The sequence below is a fragment of the Ovis canadensis genome, chromosome 1 (assembly GCF_042477335.2).
Source record: "Ovis canadensis isolate MfBH-ARS-UI-01 breed Bighorn chromosome 1, ARS-UI_OviCan_v2, whole genome shotgun sequence".
Classification (NCBI taxonomy): domain Eukaryota; kingdom Metazoa; phylum Chordata; class Mammalia; order Artiodactyla; family Bovidae; genus Ovis; species Ovis canadensis.
This window is the reverse complement of record NC_091245.1, coordinates 245196591-245214296: the sequence shown is the minus strand read 5'-3', so window position 1 is coordinate 245214296 and position 17706 is coordinate 245196591. Positions and strand designations below refer to the sequence as shown.

At 37.6% G+C, this 17706-nt stretch overlaps 1 long non-coding RNA gene across 1 annotated transcript in view; it reads left to right on the top strand.

Moving 5' to 3' along the window:
* LOC138425344 (uncharacterized) overlaps positions 1–17706 on the top strand; it is a 99691-nt gene that overhangs the window by 36483 nt on the left and 45502 nt on the right. Inside the window, exons 2-3 of the long non-coding RNA XR_011251179.1 lie at positions 15574–16281; positions 16551–16632. This is a non-coding gene — a long non-coding RNA (uncharacterized lncRNA). The remainder of the gene's footprint in view (positions 1–15573; positions 16282–16550; positions 16633–17706) is intronic.

The window sequence follows — 17706 nt, the reverse complement described above, 5'->3', positions numbered from 1 at the left end:
TGTTCTTTGGATCTTATCTTTCATTGAAACCAACCATATCCAGAAATAATCATGAATAATTATCAGTCAGTTACACAGTAGAGAGAACTGAAGAAAATCATTTATTAAAAACTATTTTGTAGCTGTGGGAAAACAGAGATAGAGAAAACACTTATGGACATGGTGGGGAGAAGAGAAGATGAGAGGTATGGACAGACAAGCATGGAAATTTACATTACCATATAAAAAACAGATCAGCTCAGTTCAGTTCAGTTGCTCAGTCGTGTGCAACTCTTTGCGAGGCCATGGACTGCAGGATGCCAGGCCTCGCTGTCCATCACCAACTCCTGGAGTTTACGCAAACTCAATGTCCATTGAGTTGGTGATACCATCCAACCATCTCATTCTCTGTCATCCCCTTCTCCTCCCGCCCTCAAATTTCCCAGCATCAGGGTCTTTTCAGATGAGTCAGCTCTTCCCATCAGGTGGCCAAAGTATTGGAGTTTCAGTTTCAACATCAGTCCTTCCAATGAATATTCAGGGCTCAATTCCTTTAGGATGGACTGGTTGGATCTCCTTGCAATCCAAGGGACTCTCAAGAGTCTTCTCCAACACCACAGTTCAAAACCATCAATTCTTCGGTGCACAGCTTTCTTTATAGTCCAACTCTCACATCCATATATGTCTATTGGAAAAACCATAGCCTTGACTAGATGAACCTTTGTTGACAAAGTAATGTCTCTGATTTTTAATATGGTAACTAGATTGGTCATAACTTTTCTTACAAAGAGCAAGCATCTTTTAATTTCATGGCTGCAGTCACCATCTGCAATGATTTTGGAGCTCCTCAAAATAAAGTCTGTCACTGTTTCCATTGTTTCCTCACCTATTTGCCATGAAGTGATGGGACCAGATGCCGTGATCTTAGTTTTTTGAATACTGAGCTTTAAGCCAACTTTTTCACTCTCCTCTTTCACTTTCATCAAGAGGCTCCTTAGTTGTTCTTCGTTTTCTGCCATAAGGATGGTGTCATCTGCATATCTGAGGATACTGATATTTCTCCTGGCAGTTTTAATTCCAGCTTGTGCTTCATCCAGCCCAGCGTTTCTCATGATGTACTCTGTATGTAAGTTAAATAAGCAGGGTGACAATATACAGCCTTGACGTACTCCTTTTCCTATTTGGAACCAGAAACTAACTGTTTCTTCCTGAACTGCCTACAGATTTCTCAAGAAGCAGGTCAGGTGGTTTGGTGTTCCCATCTCTTTCAGAATTTTCCTGAGTTTGTTGTGATCCACACAGTCAAAGGCTTTGGCATAGTCAGTAAAGCAGAAATAGATGTTTTTCTGGAACTCTCTTGCTTTTTTGATGATCCAGAGGATGCTGGCAATTTGATCTGTGGTTCCTCTGCCTTTTCTAAAACCAGCTTGAACATCTGGAAGTTCACAATTCACATACTCTTGAAGCCTGGCTTGGAGAATTTTGAGCATTATTTTACTAGCACATGAGATGAGTGCAATTGTGTTGTAGTTTGAGCATTCTTTGGCATCATCTCTCTTTGGAATTGGAATGAAAACTGACCTTTTCCAGTCCTGTGGCCACTGCTGAGTTTCCCAAATTTGCTGGCCTATTGAGTGCAGCACTTTCACAGCATCATCTTTTAGGATTTGAAATAGTTCAGCTGGAATTCCATCACCTCCACTAGCTTTGTTTGTAGTGATGCTTTCTAAGGCCCACTTGACTTCACATTCCAGGATGTCTAGTTCTAGGTGAGTGATCAACACCATTGTGATTATCTGGGTCATGAAGATCTTTTTTGTACAGTTCTTCTGTGTATTCTTGCCAGGTTTTCTTATTATATTCTGCTTTTTTTTTTAGGTCCGTACCATTTCTGTCCTTTAATGAGCCGATCTTTGCATGAAGTGTTCCCATGGTATCTCTAATTTTCTTGGAAGAGATCCCTAGTCTTTCCTATTCTATTGTTTCCCTCTATTTCTTTGCACTGATCACTGAGGAAGGCTTGCTCATCTCTCCTTGCTATTATTTGGAACTCTGCACTCATATCTTTCCTTTTCTCCTTTTCTTTTCACTTCTCTTCTTTTCACAGCTATTTGTAAGGCCTTTTCAGACAGAAATTTTGCTTTTTTGCATTTCTTTTGCTTGGGGAAGGTCTTGATCCCTGCCTCCTGTACAATGTCATGAACCTCCATCCATAGTTCATCAGGCACTCTTATCAGATCTAGGCCCTTAAATCTATTTCTCACTTCCACTGTATAATCATAAGGGATTTGATTTAGGTCATACCTGAATGGTCTGGTGGTTTTCTCCACTTTCTTCAATTTAAGTCTTAATTTGGCAATAAGGAGTTCATGATCTGAGCCACAGTCAGCTCCAAGTCTTGTTTTTGCTGACTGTATAGAGCTTCTCCATCTTTGGCTGCAAAGAATGTAATCAGTTGTATTTCGGTGTTGACCATCTGGTCGTGTCCATGTGTAGAATCTTCTCTTGTGTTATTGGAAGAGGGTGTTTTCTGTGACCAGTGAGTTCTCTTGGCAAAACAGTATTAACCTTTGTCCTGCTTCATTCTGTACTCCAAGGCCAAATTTGCCTGTTACTCCAGGTGTTTCTTCCTACTTTTGCATTCCAGTCCCCTATAATGAAAAGGACATCTTTTTGGGTGTTAGTTCTAAGAGGTCTTGTAAGTCTTCATAGAACCATTAAAATTCATCTTCTTCAGCATTACTGGTTGGGGCATAGACTTGGATTACCATGATATTGAATGGTTTGCCTTTGAGATGAACAGTGATCATTCTGTCATTTTTGAGATTGCATCCAAGTATTGCATTTTTGGACTCTTTTTTTGACTATGATGGCTACTGCATTTCTTCAAAGGGATTTTGCCCACAGTAGTAGATATAATGGTCATCTGAGTTAAATTCACCCATTCCAGTCCATTTTAGTTCGTTGATTCCTAAAATGTCGATGTTCACTCTTGCCATCTCCTGTTTGACCACTTCCAATTTGCCTTGATCCATGGACCTAACATTCCAGGTTCCTATGCAATACTGCTCTTTATAGCATCAGACCTTGCTTCCATCACTAGTCACATCCACAGCTGGGTATTGTTTTTGCTTTGGCTCCATCCCTTCATTCTTTCTGGAGTTATTTCTCCACTGACCTCCAGTAGCATATTGGGCACCTACTGACCTGGGGAGTTCCTCTTTCAATATCCTATCATTTTGCCTTTTCACACTGTTCAGAGTTTTTCCAGTAGTCATGTATGGATGTGAGAGTTGGACTGTGAAGAAGGCTGAGCGCTGAAGAATTGATGCTTTTGAACTGTGGTGTTGAAGACTCTTGAGAGTCCCTTAGACTACAAGGAGATCCAACCAGTCCATTCTGAAGGAGATCAGCCCTGGGATTTCTTTGAAAGCTGAAACTCCAGTACTTTGGCCACCTCATGCGAAGAGTTGACTCATTGGAAAAGACTCTGATGCTGGGAGGGATTGGGGGCAGGAGGAGAAGGGGACAATAGAGGATGAGATGGCTGGATGGCATCACTGACTCGATGGACGTGAGTCTGAGTGAACTCTAGGAGTTGGTGATGGACAGGGAGGCCTGGCGTGCTGTAATTCATGGAATCACAAAGAGTCGGACACAACTGTATGACTGAACTGAACTGAACTGAACTGTTCATGGGGTTCTCAAGGCAAAAATACTGAAGTGGTTTGCCATTCCCTTCTCCAGTGGACCACATTCTGTCAGACCTCTCCACCATGACCCATCAGTCTTGGGAGGCCCTACATGGCATGGCTCATAGTTTCATTGAGTTAGACAAGGCTGTGGTCCCGGTGATTAGATTGGTTAATTTTCTGTAATTGTGGTTTTCATTCTGTCTGCCCTGTGATGGGGAAGGATAAGAGGCTTATGGAAGCTTCCTGTTGGGAGAGACTGACTGAGAGGGCAACTGAGTCTTGTTCTGATGAATGGTGCCATGCTCAATAAATCTTTAATCCAATTTTCTGTTGATGGGTGGAGCTGTGTTCCCTCCCTGTTTTTTACCTGGAGCCAAACTGTGGTGGAGGTAATGGTGACCTACTTCAAAAGATCCCATGCATGTACTGGCACCCTCAGTGCCCTCAACCCTTCAACAGGCCAGCACCAACCCACACCTCCCTCCTAGACACTCACAGGCAAGTCTGGATCAGTCTCTTGAGGAATCATTGCTCCTTTCTTAGTCCTGTAAAATAGATAGCCAATGGTAATCTGCTGTGTGATTCAGGGAACTCAGACAGGGGCTCTGCATCAACCTAGAAGGGTGGGATGGGGAGGGAGATGAGAAGTAGGTTCAAGCGGGAGGGGATATATGTATACCTATTGTTGATTCATGTTGATGAATGGCAGAAAACAACAAAATTCTGTAAAACAATTATCCTTCATTAAAAAATAATAAATTTTTAAAAGATCTGCAGGAGGATCAATGCTGGTACTGCAGGAGGGCCAGGTTTAGCCTCTGGGTCTGGAAGATACCCTGGAGGAGGGCAACCCACTCCAGTGTTCTTGCATGGAGAATCCCATGGACAGAGGAGACTAGTGGTTTACAGTCCCTGGGTTCACAAACAGTTGGACATGACTGAAGTGAATGAGCAGGCACATGACTCACAGAGCAATTGACCTTATACCTAAGAATTATTCTGGGTCTCAAGGAGCCCTTTCTTTATAGTTTTCTCTCATAATACAAAAAAAAAAAAAAAAGGTTAATAGGCTTGAATCCCATTATCATTTCACCAACTTTCAGGTAGATTTCTCCATATTATCATGGTGGAAATATGAATGTAAATGCCTAAATTGAAGATTGGTAAAGAGGTCAAGATTGCCAGCACAGAACCATTATTGAAGGACGTGAGTGTGTGGTACACCAGTTGACTAAATTCATCTTGAAAGTGATGGCTACTGGACTGAGGTTTGGGCTAATAGATTGGCACATGGACAGCAGCACTGACTCATTCCTGCAAAGAGATTCCTGTAAGAGTTTCTCTTTTGTGTGCCATGGGCCTCATCAATGTATTTACAGATGATATGCACGTTCACCTGAAAAGTTTTCATCAAAACCTTTTTCTCATGCATGCACAAACATTAGATAAATTTGCATTATTCTTAGAGAATCTTTCTAATTTTTCTCTTGTCTGCTTCCACTATCCTGACTCTCAGAGGTACTTGCCTCTTTCACTTACTACTGAAACAGAGCGGGACCTTATAGTCCTTCCTCCCTCTGCCTGCAAATTCCTCAGCCTGCCTTTTGTCTGTAGGATAGCTTTAGTCAAAGAATAAATTTAATCTAAGAAGTGAGAAAATCCAGAAACAAAGGAAAAGCAAACAGGATAAAATAATTATAGTTTAGTCATTAATCAAAGTCAAGGACCTTTCTTACCTCTACAAAGACTAAATAATATTCTGAGCCATATGCTTTGAGCTGTCTTATAGAAACTAAAAACCCCACCTGACAGAAGAAGTTAACCGCAGGAGGACCAGACTGTCCTTGGCATAGGTGGCACAATTCCAAGACCTGGCCTCGGAAAAACTGGAAAAAAATGACCCTGGACCTGAATATTAACTGGACTTAAAACAATCAGGATGATGCTGGTCAGAGAATCACATGACCAATTTCAAGATGACTGTCAGAGCTGACTGCTGTTTCTGTCTGGAGTCCCTTCTTTTTCCCTATACACCCCAGAAACTCCCCATTTAAAAACTCTTGTCCTCAATTGTCAGTGGGGAGTGGGCCTTTGGACATGTGGACCCTCTCCAACAGTTGCTGGTATCCAAAATAAAGCAAACTTCCTTTTGACCAACCTTGCCTCTGGACTATTAGTTTTCAAGTGTTGAGCAGCCAGATCTGACTTTCCATTAACACTACCTGGGGAAAATTAGCCTGTTCACCCAAAGAAATTTATGAGCTTGAATCTTAGAAATAGGCAGCATTTACACATTGACTTCTTCAAGACGTACCCCTGAAACACAGGAGTAGGAGAAAAAACTTCGACTAACTTCCAATAAAGGAACACCAGAAATCATATTCACCTCAATGAACATACTGATGCTGAAGCTGAAGCTCCAATACTTTGGCCAGCTGATGTGAAGAGTTGATTCATTAGGAGAGATCCTGATGCTGGGAAAGATTGAAGGCAGGAGGAAAAGGGGATGACAGAGGACAAGGTGGTTGGAATGGGATCACTGATTCAATGGACATGAGTTTGAGCAAGCTCTGGGGGATGGTGAAGGACAGGGAATCCTGGCATGCTGCAGTCCATGGGGTCACAGAAAGTTGGGCATGACTGAGAGACTGAACAACAACAACACAATGAGCATGTATCTTTTCCAGTTAGTGTCAAGTCTGGTTCTACAACCAGGGTTTCAGAAAGTGTGATGCGGCGGGAGAATGAGAAACATGACACGTGAGTTCAGTGAAAGGCGAGGATCAGGGGGCCAAGACTGCTCCAAGGTGAAGGTGCCAAAACTGAATCCATGCCAGCTTTACTATACTCTCAGCCATGAAGGAAAGAATGTGCAGAGAGTTAAGCTATAACTCATGTGGCCTTCAGGGCCAAAGAACAAAGTGATCATTAACCATTAAGTAACCAAGAAACAGTAATCAATAACAAATTAGTAAGTAAGACTAATATTCTTATCTATAGATTTTCCTTCAGATATGTAAAACATGTGACTCTGAGACTCCAGCTGGGAAACAGTCTGGGGTCTGTTTTCCAACCCCAGGATCATATCTTGTTTTCAAGATTATGAACTGTTCCCTCTGGACTTATTCCATGAGTCTCATGCCTTGAAGCATCCAGTTTATCAATAATTATAAATTCCTTGCTGGGGCCTGCTTTTCTTCTATTCTTCCTGTCTCCCACAGGTTAGTGTTTTGTTTTTTTTTTTTCCTTCAATAAATATCCAGAAGTGGGAAAAGGAAAAGAAAACAAAAAACTATTTTTTAGGTAACACTGACTTAGTCGGTTTGGGCTGCTATAACAGAATGCCATAGACTGAGTGGCTTATAAACACCAGAAATTTATTTCTCACAGTTCTGAAATCTGGAAAGTCCAAGATCACGATGCTGGCAGATTGTCTAATGAGGATCCCCTTCCTGAACTATAGTCTTTTGCTAAACCTTCACATGGTGAATGGGCAGGGGAGCTCCCTGAGGGGGCCTTTTTTATATGGGCCTCAATCCCATTCATTGCAGGCTCCATTCTCATGAACTAATCATCTTCTAGAGGTCCCACCTCCAATATTATCACATTGGAGATTAAATTTCAAAATATCAGTTGTGAGGGACAGAAACAGTCAATCTATGGCGCACTCAAATCAAGAAAAATCACCCATTAAATAATGTGGTGGATTGTGAAAAAAATGTTTTTACAGTGCCTCAAATCAAGGAATGGGATCTCTTTAAAAGTCCACTGAATGTGGATTTAGACATGTGACTTGAGTTGGTCAATGGGACGTAAACAGAGGCTTGAAAAGTGCTTATGCATAAGGTTGTGTCCTCTGGTTGCTTTCAGAACCCAGCTACATATAAACTAGACTCTTGTTATTAAATTCAGAGATAGAAGCCCGACCTGAAAAGAAGACTGAATGTAGCTTTTTCTAAATCTGATACATGGAAAGCCACAGAGTTTTTAAGAGAGTTATATTGACAGAGACTTAAAAGAGACTGAGACAGTTTAAAATTTAAAAACTTCTATCTCCACCTTTTTGTAAGTAGGAAAAGGGCTACAAAACTATTCAGTTAAAAACATAGCCATTTAATTTAGAGAAGGAAAATGTCTCAGAAGGCAGAGCCAAAATCCCCAAGGTCATAGCTACAGAGAACAGTGGACTAGAGAGCCACTGCCAGAGTGCAGAACATTCTCTGTTCCTAGAGTAAGGGGAGCTGGCAGCATATGTCCATCTGAGTTCTAAAACTGCTATTGATCAGTACCATTTGTTTACTGTAGTTATTTTCACCTTGGTCACAGTCCATGGAGTCGGACATGACTGAACACAGCACAAAACACAGTGCTATTTTTTGGTGGGTCTTTTTAGTTTTGAAGTCTCTGAATCAAGAGGAACTGCATCCAGGTATCCTTGCTTGCATTCACAAATGATGCACATCACATGATATTAGACTTGAGCCTGATGCTGTAAGTGAAAGATAATTTTGGAAGTTCTGGGAAGGTTGAGGATACTTTGCATGTGGGGAGAATGAAATAATTATAACCGGCGGGTGGACGGGGTAAAAGGGAGAATAAAAAGTGGTAGAAGGAGAGAATTAAAAAGCCACAGTATTTTTCAGCGTTTCCCATAAAGAAGTAGAGTCTATTTTTCCACTTCTTGCATCTGGACTTGGCTATTTGACTTGCTTTGGCTAAGGGACATTAGAAAGTGAAAGTGAAGTCACTCAGTCGTGTCCGACTCTTTGCGACCCCATGGACTGTAGCCTATCAGGCTCCTCCGTCCATGGGATTTTCCAGGCAAGAGTGCTGGAGTGGATTGCCATTTCCTTCTCCAGGGGATCTTCCCGACCCAGGAATCGAACCTGGGTCTCCCGCATTGCAGGTAGATGCTTTAGCATTTGAGCCATCAGGGAAGCCCTAAGGGACATTAGTAGGTATAATAGAAACAGAGGTTTGGGATGAGTGTGAACATTTGAGCTTGCTTTCCTGCTGCTTTTCTAATATAGTCATCATGTGTAAGTTTTGGCCAGCCTTCTAGATGATGAAAGCTATGTGGCCTGATGCCCCTACTAACTCAGGCAACAGCCAGACATATGAATGAGACCATCTGGGATGAGACAGTCCCCAGCCAATCTGTTAAGTGACTGCACATGCATGAATGATCCAGGACTTGATAAGGAGAATTATACAGCAGAATCCTCAGCTAAATACAATGATCTTTTTTTTTTTTCATTGAAGTATATTTTTGTTGTTTAGTTCCTAAGTCATGTCTGAATAGTTGATTCATAATGTTATGTTACCATCAGGTATAGAACAGATTGATTCAGTTATACATATATAAATCCCTGTGCTATAGAGTAAATCCATGTTGGTTGTCTATTTTATATAAAATGGTATATGTGTATATGGTAATCCCAAACTCCTAATTTATCCCTGTGTCCCTTTCCCCTTTGGTAACCGTAAGTTTGTCTTCTGTGTCTATGGATCTATTTCTATTTTGTAAATAACTTCATTTGTATCATTTTCTACTTAGATTAGACTTGTAAGTGATATCATATGCCATTTGTCATTCCTCAATCTAGCTTACTTAGTATGTTTCTCTATGTTCATGTATATTGCTGCAAATGGCATTATTCCATTCTTTTTATGGCTGAATAGTATTCTATTGTATATATGTAGCACATCTTGTTTATCCATTCATCTGTAATTGGACATTTAGGTTGTTTCCATGTCTTGACTATTGTAAACAGTGCTGCTTTAACATTGGGGTGCATGGATCTTTATGAATTCAGAGTATTCTCTAAATATGTGCCCAGGAGTGGCTTTGCAGGATCATATGGCAATGCTATTTTTAGTTTTTTAAGGAGCCTCCATACTGTTTGCTATAGTGGCTGCACTAATTTATATTCCCACTAACAATGTAAGAGGGTTCCCTTTTCTCCACACCCTCTCTATTTGTCATTTGATGATGGCCATTCTGACTCGTGTGAGATGATACAACATTGCAATTTTGACTTGCATTTCTCTATTAATTAATGATACTAAGCATTTTTTCATGTGTCTATTGGCCATCTGTATGTCTACTTTGGAGAAATGTCTCTTAAGTCTTCTGCCCATTTTTTGACTGGGTTGTTTGTTATTTTTGTTATTGAGTTGTATGAGCTATTTGTATATTTTGGAAATTAAGTCCTTGTTGATAGTATCATTTGCAAAAAATTCTTCCAGCCTGTAGGTTGTCTTTTGTTTTGTTCATGGGTTTCCTTTACTGTACAAAAGCTTATAAAGTTGATTAGATTCCATTTGTTTATTTTTGCTTCCAATGATCATTTCTAAGTTCCTAAATTTTTGGTGTGGTTCAGTACGTAGAAAATTAAATGCTGTGTGTCCTATTATGTGGAAAAAAAAATCATACAAATAATTTTAGTGAAATAAAACTTTATTATATATTCTAAGTAAAAGTTGTTTAATTTTGGTGAGGACTGGCAAAACTTAATGCCAGTAATATCTGGCATGATTTTTCAGGCTGACTCTTATGACCAGAGTTCAAAATACATGTAGTCCTAGAATGAAAATGAAACACAAATATGATTAAGCTGGTTTAATAGCAGTAACAGGCAACTTCTAAAGGATTAAGTATGGTTATTTGACTACTCTTAATACACCAAAATAATAAATTTGAATATAATATTAATTTGTTTCCCTTAGAGAACAGCAACTAATTTCACCTTACTTTATTTTCCTCTGTATTTTCTCATTCGTGTATACTCGATACAGAAAAATATAGAAATACCAAAGAGAAAATTTTATAATTTCAATTCTCCAAGATCTACCATTAATATTTTGATTTAAATTCCTTCCAGGTACATAAATTAGTATTATGATATGCTTATATCCTACTTTTTTCATTAAATAATATACACTGAATATTCATGTCATTGAGCATTTGAGTTATTAACATTCTACTTCATAGATAGTTTATAATGTGATTAATAAATCTTATAACTTACATTTTAGATTTTAACATTTTTTATTTATTAGAGTGAATTTTGCAACATAGAGTATACATTTCTGTTTACTAATGTACACAGAATTGTCTGTTGTTGTTTAGTCACTAAGTTTTGTCCAGCTCTTTTGTGACCCATGGACTATATATAGCCTGCTAGGCTTCTCTGTCCATGGAATTTCTGCAAGAACAATGGAGTGAGTTGCCATTTCCTTCTTCAGCAGATATTCCTAACCCAGGGATTGAACTTGCATCTCATGCAGCTTCTGCATTGTAGGTGGATTCTTTACCATTGTACCACCAGGGGAGCCCTACATAATTGTCTGCATCTCTTCATTTTTTGGAAGAAAGCAATACATATGAAAAAATATCAACATTATAATTTTTAATGGATATTTTCAGTTTGTCCCCCCAAAGTTGTATGTATAGCTCTTGAGTTTCTTATTCCTGTAACCTGATTGGGAAAAAAAATTAAAAGAGATATTTCATTGTTGTTTATTCCTTTACTTGATAGGTTTTTGAAAATGTTTTCATATAGTTACTGGTTATCTGTATTCCCTTATTAATGGCTGTATTAATTAGTTTTTAATATTATATATCCATTTCATTTGAGATTTGATTTTTTTCTCACTTAAGTAAAATTTTTTATTAATATAATGATATTATTTCTATGAATCATATATTTTAGCTACTTTATTATCTGCTGTTGAAAGTTTAGTATTATGATTTGTCTTGAGGTACAGAAGTTTAAGATCTGGAGAAGGAAATGGCAACCTACTCCAGTATTCTTACCTGGAAAATTCCATGGACAAGGAGCCTGGTGGGCTATAGTCTATGGGTTGCAAAGAGCTGGACATGACTAAGCAATTGAGCACACATGCACAGAAGTTAAGATATTCTAATTTAGCAGTCTTTTACTCTGTGACTTAATTGCTTTGAAAGTTCTTTTCTATCTAGAAAACATATGTGAATCCTATTTGTTCATTTATCTTTGATCAGTAATTCAATACTTCTTTCCTTATGGTCCCTTGGGTTTGTTCTGTTCTTTTACTAACCTTTTATATAGATACTAGGTTCATTAATTTTTCACTTTTTTTCTCTTCTTCAAAAGTATTTATTTAACATTTTTAGTTGCATTCTAAAAATTTTAAAATATAATATTATTCAATTTAATGTACTTTAAAATGTTTATTGTGTTACTTTTTATCCCTGACTTATTTACATGTTTTCCTGTACAAAATATTTTAAAATGTGTATCTTCATCAATATCTAATTTACTGTTACTTGCTTAGACACTAAGATCCAAATTATACCCATTCTCTGAAACATGTTGAGACTTCCTTCTTGACCTAGTATGAGAAAAATTTTTATAAAAAATTGTTTGTTGAAAATATATTATCTACTTGCTTGATACAGAGTTCTACATACATTCTTTAAATCAATCTTCTTAATATTTTTGTTCAAATTTAAATAACTTTACTAAGGTTCTGTCTTCTACAATGAGTAAAAATTAAAAACTGTGTGAATTTTCCACTATGATGATGAGTTTCTCACTAACTATATAACATGTTTCTCTATATTTTGAGGTTTATATTAGGTACACAGAACCCTAGAATTTTTGTATCTTCTGAGTAAAACTTTTATCATTATGTAGTTACCCTCTGTCTGCCCCTAATAGTGTTTTTTGTCCTAACATCTATTTTTTTTTTCCTGATAGCGACCTTGCTTTGTTAGCTTACTTATGGTTAGCATTTTTCTGTTAACTTATCCCATTTTTACTTTCTTTCAATTTTTTTTGTCTTTATTTTAGGTCTGTCTCCTATATAGAGCCTCTGAATATTTTAAAACTCAAATCGAACCATATCTATTCTTTTACTTGCAATATTTGGCCATTTACATTTATTGTAGGTATTATAAGATATTGTGTGATGGTGGTGGTTTAGTTGCTAAGTTGTGTCCAACTCTTGCGACCCCATGGATTGTATGTAGTCTGCCAGACTCCCCTGTCTATGGGATTCTCCAGGCATGAATACTAGAGTGGGTTGCCATTTCCTTCTCCAGAGGATCTTCCCAACCCAAGAATTGAACCTGGGTCTCCTGCATTGCAGGCAGATTCTTTACTAACTGAGCTACAAGGGAAGTCCAAGATATTGTATAGAATATATTTAATTGACATATTGATATACCTGAATAGGTAGCTCTTTTCTACCAGTTTAATTTCCTGTTTCTATTTGTCCCACTTTGTCTATGCTTTTTGCTTCTTGCTCTTTCCCTGAAATAGATTCTTTCACTCATTTGTTTACTTGCTTGTATTTTATTCCTATTTCTCCTCTCTACTAGTTTGCAGTTTATAAAGTCCTTTCATTTTTTCAGTGGTTGTCCATGAAATTAACATGCACACTTAATTCACCTCCTGAACAATACAAAGACCTTATGACATTGTAATTCTAGTAATTTTCTCACAGCTTATTTACTTTTGTTGCCTATTATTTTAGTGTTGCTTTTTTTGATCTCACAAATTAGACATTTGCTACTATTGTTTTTTATGAGACACAATTGACATAAAATACTGTATTAGTTTCAGATATACAACATAATGATTTGATATTTGTATACACTGCAAAATGATCACTGCAGTAAGTTCAGTTACAATCTACCACCATATAAAGTTACAACCTTTTTTTCTTGTAAACAGAACTTTTAAAATGTTTTATATTAGCACTTTTCAAATATGCAATACAATATTATTAGAGTCATCATGTTATATATCATATCGACTTATTTATTTTATAAGTAGAAAGTTTTTACATCTTGATTCTTTCCCCTTATTTTGCCTGTTCTCCAATCTCTTCTATTAGCTTAATGTGGTTCAGTTTTGTTTGTTTTGTCTTTTAAATTCCACATACAGGTGAAATCATGTGATATTTGTCTTTCTTGTTCTGACTTATTTCAGTGTTTTTTATGGCTAAATAGTAGTCTATCATAAGTGTACCACATCTTCCTTGTCCATTCATCTATTGATGGATATTTACATTTTACATTATATTTACATTATATTTTCCATAACTTGGCTACTTTAAATAATGCTGCAATGAACATGAGGGTGCAAATATCTTTTCAAGGTAAAGTTTTTATTTTGTTAGGGTAAATACCCAGAAGTAGAATTTCTGAATCATATGGAAGTTATATTTTTAGTTGTTTGAGGTACCTGCATACTGTTTACCATAGTAGTTGTACCAGTTTACAGTCTCACCAATAGTGTACACAGATTCCTTTTTATCCAAATGCTTGCCAACACTTGTTATTCTTGTCTTTTAGATAACAGTGATTCAAACAGATGTGAGCTGACATCTCATTAAAGTTTTAATTTACATTTCCCTGATGATTAGTGATGTTGAGCATCTTTTCATGTGTCTCTTGGCCATGTGCATGTCTTCTTTGGGAAAATGTCTATTCAGATTCTCTGCCCATTTAAAAATTTATATTGTAATGCTTGTAGTGTATTCTTTACTACTGAGTTGTATGAGTTCTAATTATATTTTGGATATTAACTTTTATTGGATATAAATTTGCAGACATCTTGTCTCATTCAGTAAGTTGCCTTTTCATTTTGATGATGGTGTCCTTGCTGTTCAGAATCTTTTTCATCTGATGTAGTTTCATGTGTTGTTTTTTAAATTTATTTTTAATTGGATGATAAGTGCTTTATAGTGTTGTGCTGGTGTCTGCTGTACAACACCATGAATCATCTATAAGTATACATATATTCCCTGCCTTTTGAGCTTCCCTCAAATATATACTATATATGTATATATATTAACAATACTTGTTTTTCTCTTTCTGACTTACTTCACTCCATTGAACAGGCTTTAGGTTCATCTACTTCACTTTAACTGACTCAAATTCATTTCTTTTTGTGCCTGAGTAATATTCCATTATGTGTGTGTGTGTGTGTGTGTGTGTGTGTGTGTGTGTACAACTTCTTTATCCATGCATCTATCAATGGACATTCAGGTTGCTTCTTTGTCATAGCTATTGTAAATAGTGGTGCTATGAACATTGGGGTACATGTGTCTTTTTGAATTATGGTTTTCTCAGGCTAAATACCCAGTAGTGGGACTGCTAGGTCAACACTGCTTATTATTAGAGAATTGCAAGTCAAAACTACCATGGGGTATCATCTCACACCAGTCAAAATGGCCATTATAAAAAATCTACAAATACAAATCTACATCAAAATACAAATGCTGGGTTGGATATGGAGAAAAGGGAAAACTCTTGCACTGTTGGTAGAAATGTAAGTTGATAAAGCCACTATTCAAAACAGTATGGAGATTCCTTAAAAAAACAAGAAATAAAGCCACATGTTTATTTTGCTTTTGTTGCCCTTGCCTTTGGAGTCAGATCCAAAAATTCCTCCTTTAGAACAAGATCAAGGAGTTCATCACCTGTGTTTTCTTGTAGGATTTTTATGGTCTCTGGTCTTATATTTAATTCTTTAAAACATTTTAAGTTATTTTGGTGAATGGTATAAGACAGTAGTCTAATTTTAGTTTTTTGCACGTGTCTATTCAGTTTTATTAACATTTATTGAAGAGCCAATACTTTCCCATTGTATATTCTTGGCTACTTTGTCATAAATCAATCATATGTGCATGCATTATTTCTGAAGTTACTATGCCTTTTCATTATCTATGTATCTGTTTTTATACAAATATCATACTAGTTTGATTACTATGACTTTTTAATATCATTTGAAATCAGGGAGCATGATGCCCACAGTGTTGTACTTCATTCTCAAGAGTGCTTTGACTTTCAGTATCTTTTGTGGTTCCATATATATTTTAGGATTATTTGTTCTATTTACTTTAGGAAATATGGACCAGTGAAAGAGGAGACTGAAAAAAACTTCAACATTCAGAAAATGAAGATCATGGCATCTGGTCCCATCACTTCATGGCAAATAGATGTGGAAACAATGGAAACAGTGACGGACTATTTTTTTGGGCTCCAAAATCACTGCAGATGGTGATTGCAGCCATGAAATTAAAAGATGTTTGCTCCTTGGAAGAAAAGCTATGACCAACCTAGACAGCATATTAAGTCCATATAGTGAAAGCTATGGGTTTTCCAGTAGTCATGTATGGATGTGAGAGTTGAACTAAAGAAAGCTGAGCACCAAAGAATTGATACTTTTGAACTGTGGTGTTGGAAGACTCCTGAGGGTCCATTGGACTGCAAGGAGATCCAACCAGTCCATCCTAAAGGAAATGAACCCTGAATATTCATTGGAAGGACTGATGCTGAAGCTGGAACTCCAATACTTTGGCCACCTAATGCAAAGAGCTGACTCATTTGAAGAGACCCTGATGCTGGGAAAGATTGAAGGCAGGAGGAGAAGGGGACAACAGAGGATGAGATGGTTGGATGGCATCACTGACTTGGATGCACATTAATTTATGCAAACTCCAGAATTTGGTGATGTTCAGGGAAGCCTGGCATTACGCAGTCCATGGGGTTGCAAAGAGTTGGACATGACTGAGTGAATGAACTGAACTAATTCTTCCAATCCATGAACACGTAATATCTTTCCATTTATTTATTTGTCTTCTTCAGTTATTCATCAGTGTCTTATAGTTTTCAGTGTATAGGTCTTTCACTTTTTGGTAAATTTATTCCTAGTTATTTTATTCTTTTTGATTTCCTTGTAAATGAGATTCTTTTCTTAAGTTATCTTTCTGATAGTTCATTTCTAGTGTATAAAAACACAACAGGTTTTTGTGTATTGATTTTGTAACCTGCAACTTTAGTGAATTTAGTTATTAGTTCTAATGGTTTTCTTTTTGCAGGGTATAAAAATGTACTGTGTTCATTCAGTCTTCTGAGTTTAGTGACCATTTCTATGGACCATTATTTTGAGCTCTTTGTTAGGTAAGTTATTTATCTCCATTTCATTAAATTTTATTTTCTGATGTTTTATCTTGATCTTTCACTTGGAGTGTATTTCTCTGTTTCTTCATTTTGCTTGGCTCTGTGTTATGTTAGGCAAAGCAGCTACCTCTCCCAGTCTTGAAGGAATGGTCTTGTATAGGAGATGAACCTTATCATTTACCTAACCCTTGCTGTTAGTTATCTCTCAAACTTTTGTGATTATCTAAGCACCCAGATTTGTTGTTGATAGGTTCCAGTGGTTGAAATCAAGACTTTTCAGTGTTCAAAGGAAGAATCTGTCAGGACCTAGTTACAGGCTCACTGGATACCATATCCTCAAGCAGCAGTTTTTAGGGTATGTAAATATATTCAGCTCTTTGGGAGTATAGTCATAATCCCTGCTGGACTCCAAACCAAGTAATTTGGGTGTATCCCTTGGTGACATTTGCAGATACTGGGACTTTAGATGAATGTGTAACCTCCTTCTTAGTGAGTAATTTGAGCTGAAGCAAGACTGAGAGTACAAAAATAGAACCCCCCAGCCTATGTTCCCTGAGAACAACTTCATAGCCTCTAGATGTATGGTAAACTTGAAACCTGCCCCTCAAGCTGAGACTCCAGCCCAAGTAAAGAAGACTTTTTCATAGGAAGACTAGGGCTATGTTTTAGCCTCCTGTCTATGTCATGGTCTGGCACATGGTAGCCTGTGAAGAACTATCTCTCAGACTGTTTCAGTCACTTGGGGCCCAGAAGCCCAAGTACCCCTGGCCACCAGAGTCAGGTGATCAAGGAATATCCCCCTGTGTTGACTGTATATATCTGTTGGCTTTAGCAGGACTGCAGTTGAGCTTGGAACCAAGGCATGCCTGCTGGCTTTAACAAGGCTGCTGGCAGAGTATGATCACCAGCACTAGCACAGTAGCAAAACTGGCACCTACTAGTGCTGGCCCTTACAATGTAGAATGAGAACATAAGAGCATAAAATGCTAGCAGCTTTATCTGGAAAGTCCCACAGGCCCTCTTCCCTCTAGAACATGCTTTAAGATTAGCTAGTTAACCCCCTTCACTAGCTAA